Genomic DNA, 6,234 nt, shown 5'->3' on the forward strand with positions numbered 1-6,234 from the left:
TGAAGAAGAATGTAAACATTCTTGATGGAATGTGTGGATGAAGACGGAAGAGTAAGACTCTCAGGAGTTAATTGTTACAAACACTGTTGTAAGAATAAATGTGTGAGACATTGGGGATAATTATACTTTCTTGAGTACATTTAACACCAACAATACTTTTCTCATAGTAATTAGTCAAGGATTGTGTTTCTCCCCTCTGCTTTGATTTCTGTGATCTGCATCTTCCATTACTTTGTGGAAACCTCAGGGTTAATTTTCATTGTCCTTTACATTTCCATCCCATCGTAGCTACATGACTGCCATATGTCTGTAATTTGTTGTTAAAGTCTACGCATTGGGTAGGAAATATTTGGAGAAGAATTCAGGTGTACTATTATGGTATCTTGCTGCAGATGAGAGGGGAGTTTATGTCTGATAGGAGATCAGGGCTGTCAGCAGTACTGAACTCTGTGAACAAAGTTTTCTTTCCTTTCCCTCTTTCTTTTCCTTTCCCTTCCCTTCCTTTCCCTTGCCTTCCCTTCTGTGCATTCCTTTTCCAGGAGACAAGATTCTGAAGGTCTTGTCTTCAATTCACATTGAAGTTCACATCATTTTCTTATTGTAAGTGTATTTTGCATTCTTCTCAACTGGTGTCTTTGAGGCAGGTGGCAGGAGTTCCCTTGTGAACTGTAGAAATGTCCATTTCTGATATTGTACAGTGTTAATGACACCATGTCTAAGAAAGATGTCTTTATGGCAGTGTCATGGCCCCAGCCCTGATTGAAAATTCAGGGTTCTTAGGAGAAACCAGACAAGTTAGGAATTCCTGTTTCATCCTTATGTGTTTAGTTGTGACGAGTTGGTCAGGCTTGGTTTTTTGTACATTGAAATGAAATACACTTATGCAGTCCCAATCACAAGAGCCTGAGCTGGGGTTTGGGTGGGGACACTTAGTGCCTCTCATGTGCGTTTTTTATATTTATGTGATGCATTGATAACTCTGCACAGAGAGCTGTGAAGAGAAGCTCAGAGTTGCCAAAGTCTTGCCAGCATGCTGGAGCTTGAGTTTGTTTAGTCCCTTATTCAGGGGCACATCAATGCTTCCCCCTAGTCATGTTTGTGGATCTGTGTGTTTATGGCGAAGGGGGGAGGAGACATTTGAGTTCTGCCTTCAGATTCCGGGGAGGGAAGAAAGGCATAATAACACATGGGCTACCAAGTAATGTATGTTTCCTTCCCCTCGTAGGAAGCTGGGGCTGAAAGAACAGGAGCAGGTGGAAGGGGAGAAGCAGCTCTCATCTGCAGAGGAGAAACTAAAATTAGCAGCAGAAGAGCTACAGAACTACAAGTGAGTCCAGCTCCTACCAGCAGCAGCTCACACATGCCTGTTGGATCACTTTGAAACTTTGTACAGTGTTTAGACCCAAGTAGCACACAGATATACACAAGCCTTCAGGAGACATTTATTTATGTTGAGACTTCAAGAAAATTGTGAAATTTTCCAGATGTTAAGTTAAAAATATTAATTTAAACAAGTTAAGTCACTAAAGATTTCCTGATCCCAATGCTGTCCTGGCAATATTTTGTGGAAATGTGGTTCCTGGACATGTTTCTGGAGGTGCTGGAACTTATTATAAACCTCAGGAAGCAGTTTGGTGGATGAAGAATGATATCAACAAGTATGACTATCCCATTTTAGAGACCCCCTTGTTGTAGCCATGAGAAATATGATAAGGATCTAAGGAAAAGAAGACTTGAACTTTATGATGAAAGATACTCATTGCAGAATTATCAATGATAAACAATGACAGGGAGCTGTCACCTCTGGTAAGGAGACCGTGTCAACGCAGACCCCCACAGGAATTAAAAATAATATATACAAGATGATGTAGCCATGCCTTTGGGCTTTCTGTACTCTCCTCTTCATATGAAATGTATCTTATACGATTGGACCTTGTGTATGAGAGCTCATTTCTTATCATGGGACCTGGGCCGATTACCATCATCCTCAACATGGTGCTTCATCTGATGAAAGCAATCGTCACTCCCAGGAGAAGAGTAGAAGAAACACAAGAAGAGCTGCGGCAGTCAGAGCTCACCTTCGGACACCAGGTAGCCTGCTCTCTGCCCAGTAGTTCCTGAGTCCTTCAGCACATGACGCAGAAAATCATAACAGGCCACTGAATCTCTCCACGTGGGTTTTCATCGATGTACTGGCTCTTTCAGATCGCTCTTTGTGAGAAGGTGGCTCAGGACAACTGGGTAAGAATGTTTTTCTCTCCTCCTCTTGTGCACACTCTGCCACAGCTGAACGTGGACGTGTTTCTGTCTCCCAGCTCAAGGCTCCTCATCAGGAAAAGGAGATGGTGGACCAGAGCAGGGAGGTCGCCTACTTGAAACGCAGGGACAGGATTTTGACATATGTCTTTTAAGGGCATCGTGAGGTTTTTTAAAAAGGCTAAACTGTTCGGTGTCCAGTGGAGGCCTGGGTGTGGTAACTCTTAGTGAAACTGATTCAGCTCGATCTTCCAGGGTGGAAGTCATCCAAAGACAGAGGCTTCCACAGGAATCCAGGAGGCACAAACCAATGGCAGGAAGACCTGACAGGGAGATCCCTCCATCAAGAAGTAAAGAGCATGTTGTGAAATGCAGTAGCTTAACTTCTGCGGCAACATCCGCACAATCGGCTTCTATTTCAGTGATTGTCATTGTTCAGTCTCCTACAATCCCAGGTGGTTACAAGAGGGCACAGGTTGTCTCACAGTGGTGACAGGACGCGGTTTCCCTCAGATGCCCCCAGCCAGCAGGGCTCTTTGGGTCTGTCCCTTGTGAGGGGTGGAGCTCACGCCCCTTCACTGACTGTAGGTCTGCATGCAACCTCCTGTTTCCATTTAACTGGAGAGTGAGTACTAGAACGGATGTGAGTCAGCCCCCTTCCACCTTGAGACAATGTTAAAGGCTTTTTTTGATTTCAGTTTAATATGAGCAATAGCATGAATTGGAGGCTTTATGTCCTGATGAGCTTTCTTGATTTGCCTTTTGGATAAATATTCCATGGAAAATTTATTCTATTTCTATAAAGAAAGCAGACATTTCTTTCCTCTCTTTGGAGGTCCCTTTATTCTTTAAAAACTTTTTTTGGTGTATTGGAAACTGTAGTACCCCATTAGAAAAGTAAATCCTTGTGACATTTCACTCCTCTAATGTTATTTTATGAGTGTGACTCTAAAACTTTGCACGTCATTCCACATAGAATTAACCTTTCCCTTTCTCATTATTATAGTATTAATCTCTTCAAGGCAATTTCTGTTCATGAATACTTACATAACCCTTTCTCAGATACATTAGGCAGATTCTGTATACAGTAAAACATTTGAAAAGTCCCACCATGCCTTGTAGAAAAGGACAGTGTGCTGTTCATGATGACATTTACTGACATTATCCTAACTAAGCTATTCTTCCTTTAATTTTTAATCTGTGAAAAAATTGTCATTTCCCATGATGTGTATTAGGAACCCTTCTTTTAGTGTCGATTTCCAATGAATTGAGCCCTGACCTATCCACACTTGCTTGCTTATCAAATATCCAATCAAAGCCCTCTGGTGCCTTCCTCAAGACTCTGGAGTCCCAAGGTTAACCCGTGCCATGTAGGAAGTCCTCTGTCTCTGGTAAGGGACTTGATTGTAGGAAGCAGGGTAAGATGGTGGAGGAAGGCATGGACTTTTTTTTTTTTTCCCCACACAGTCTATGCAAGTCGGAATAAACCTCCCTCCCTTCTCTGGCCTCTATCAAATACAGAACCTGGTGCAGCTTCCACGAGGAGCAACAACTCTGTCCCTACTTGGGACGCACAGAAGGTCAAGGTAAATGATGTGACCATTTTCAGTTGCAACTCTGTCTGGGACCTTTTATCTTTTTATACAGCACTCTCTTCTGGTCTTGTCTCTAGTTTATGTGTTCCGATATGTGTATATCCATGGGGTTATTTGCTTTACAAAAAGTAAAACTCTTTCCCAAGAGGCTACGGGCCTCTCTGTTCTTAGCTTGTCGCCCTTGGTAGTGCCTCCAGAAACTGTAAGTGTTTAGAGGCTGAGGACCACAGGAAAGTCACTGTGTGATTGTGGAACTAACATGAGGAGGAGGACATCTCGCCTGACACTTACATCTCCTGTGCTGGCTCAGTTCTTCCGGACATCTTTTCATGGGAATGTTCCTGAAAACTGAAACATTATTGTTGTTTTACTCCTTTTCTGTCCAGAGTTAGTCATTAAGCTGTTAACAACATCAATTGTAATCCTCACTAACTGAAAAACATGAAAAGCCCAACTTTCTGAAAGGTGCTTATCAATTCTGAATGCTCTTATTTGAAGTTTATTTTTTCTAGATTTCATAATTCATCACTTTTCCCATCTCTTTTGGGAAATGTGCTTTTACCGAGTCACTGCAGCTGTTCAAGTAGTAAAAATATTATGAGCTATCTGGGAAGACATATTCAAAGTAGAAAACATACACTGAACTGAAAGAATGGAGAGTGAAAGTCAGGTCTGATGTGCCAGTTTCTGGAAAAGAGCTGATGCCATGTTCACGTACCAGCTCTTTTTTGGCCTGTGTAGCTGTTATAGCTGGCATCTCCTATTGATATCTCATCTGTATTTTTCACTTTGATATCAGAACATATTCATTTTAATTCTGTCATCATTTCAAATTCCCAATATGTTTTTCCACGGGGCAAAATTAGTCTGTATGTCACAGGGTACCTAAAATTCAGCATTCCCTGTGAATTCACATGTATCTATAACTTTTTCTAACTAACTCCTGAAGGTGGCCCTGTTCCTGCAGAAAACACTTTCCCAGTTCCCCTGGAAGGCTCTAGGAATGTCATCTCCCCATAGATCTTTGTGCCTTAGGGTAGCATGTCCAGAGAGGGAGTGAGGTGAGCAGAGGCTGCCAGCAGGACCTTGCAGGCAGAGCTGGTATCAACTCCTACTTCACCTTTTGCAAGCCATTTACCCTCCTTCCTCTTACAGCCTGTTTCCTTACATTGAGAGCAGGGTGGCCATACTTTGCAGAGTTATGAGAATCAGAGCTTGGGCATGAAAGGCCGCAGAAGGTTCTCTCGTGAGTCTCCAGGTTGAACCACTCGTAAGAATTAACTGGAGCTGGATTAAAGATGTAAATGAATGATATGAAACCATAATCCCCCATCCTTATTTCTGTTCCTAATATGCTGAGACGGAGCTGTTGAGGTGGTGAAGGGCTGGGTGGAGAGTAGTCCTGGAAATGGATACCTGTGTGTGTGGAACAGACATTCTTTAGGAGTCTGGGATTATCTCTCTGATCCTCTAGGACTGACCACTTCTTCCCTACATTTGCAGACACAGCCAGCACCATGCATGCTGCCAGCAATGCACTGCCCTGTCTCCTCAAAATCCTAGTTATAGATTCATGTGAATTCACAGGGAATGCTGTATTTTATGTACACTATGACATACAGACTAATTTTGCTCTGTGGAAAAATATGCTTGGAATTTGAAATGACCCAGGAGGAAGGGTGGAGTTTTGTGGCACTGAGGCTGCAGTGTTGAAACCAGGCAGAGGAGAAGACAAGCATTGTTCCTGCTTTGTAGGGGTTCAGCTATGTTAGTGTTGGTGTTGGATTTTTGACCTTTTACCCTAACACATTTAAAAAGTTTAATTTCTTGTGTCTGTTGGTCATCTGGATGTCCTCTTTGGAGAAGTGTCTGTTCATATCTTCTGCCCATTTCTTCACTGGGTTGTTTGTTTTTCTCAGTTTGTTCTCAGCATTCAAGAGTCTCTCATGGTTTGCCTCTCTCCCTTCCCCCACCATTTCCCCCCTTCTTCTCCGCCTTATTCCTCAGTTAAGTTCCTCCTAATCCTCCTATACGTGCAAACATATGATATTTGTCCTTCTCTGTCTGATTTATTTCACTCAGCATAACACCTTCAAGGTCCATCCATGTTGCTACACATGGCCAGATTTCATTCTTTCTCATTGCCATGTAGTATTCCATGGTATAGATAAACCACATCTTGATCCATTCATCCGTTGATGGGCACTTAGGCTCTTTCCATGTTTTGGCTATTGTTGAGAGTGCTGTTATGAACATTGGAGTACATGTGCTCCTATGCACAGCATTTCTGTATCCTTTGGGTAAATTCTTAGCAGTGCTATTGCTGGGTCATAGGGGAGTTCTATTGTTAGTTTCCTGAGGAACCTCCACACTGTTTTCCAGA

The 6,234-nt window shown here is 42.6% G+C and overlaps 1 long non-coding RNA gene across 1 annotated transcript in view; it reads left to right on the plus strand.

The window, feature by feature from the left end:
- The first annotated feature begins 1,231 nt into the window (after positions 1-1,231).
- Positions 1,232-6,234, plus strand: part of LOC144235829 (uncharacterized) — a 5,965-nt gene continuing 962 nt past the window's right edge. The window contains exons 1-2 of the long non-coding RNA XR_013336328.1: positions 1,232-2,241; positions 3,724-3,842. This is a non-coding gene — a long non-coding RNA (uncharacterized LOC144235829). The remainder of the gene's footprint in view (positions 2,242-3,723; positions 3,843-6,234) is intronic.

Source organism: Crocuta crocuta, unplaced genomic scaffold (genome assembly GCF_008692635.1).
Source record: "Crocuta crocuta isolate KB4526 unplaced genomic scaffold, BGI_CrCroc_1.0 scaffold722, whole genome shotgun sequence".
NCBI lineage: Eukaryota > Metazoa > Chordata > Mammalia > Carnivora > Hyaenidae > Crocuta > Crocuta crocuta.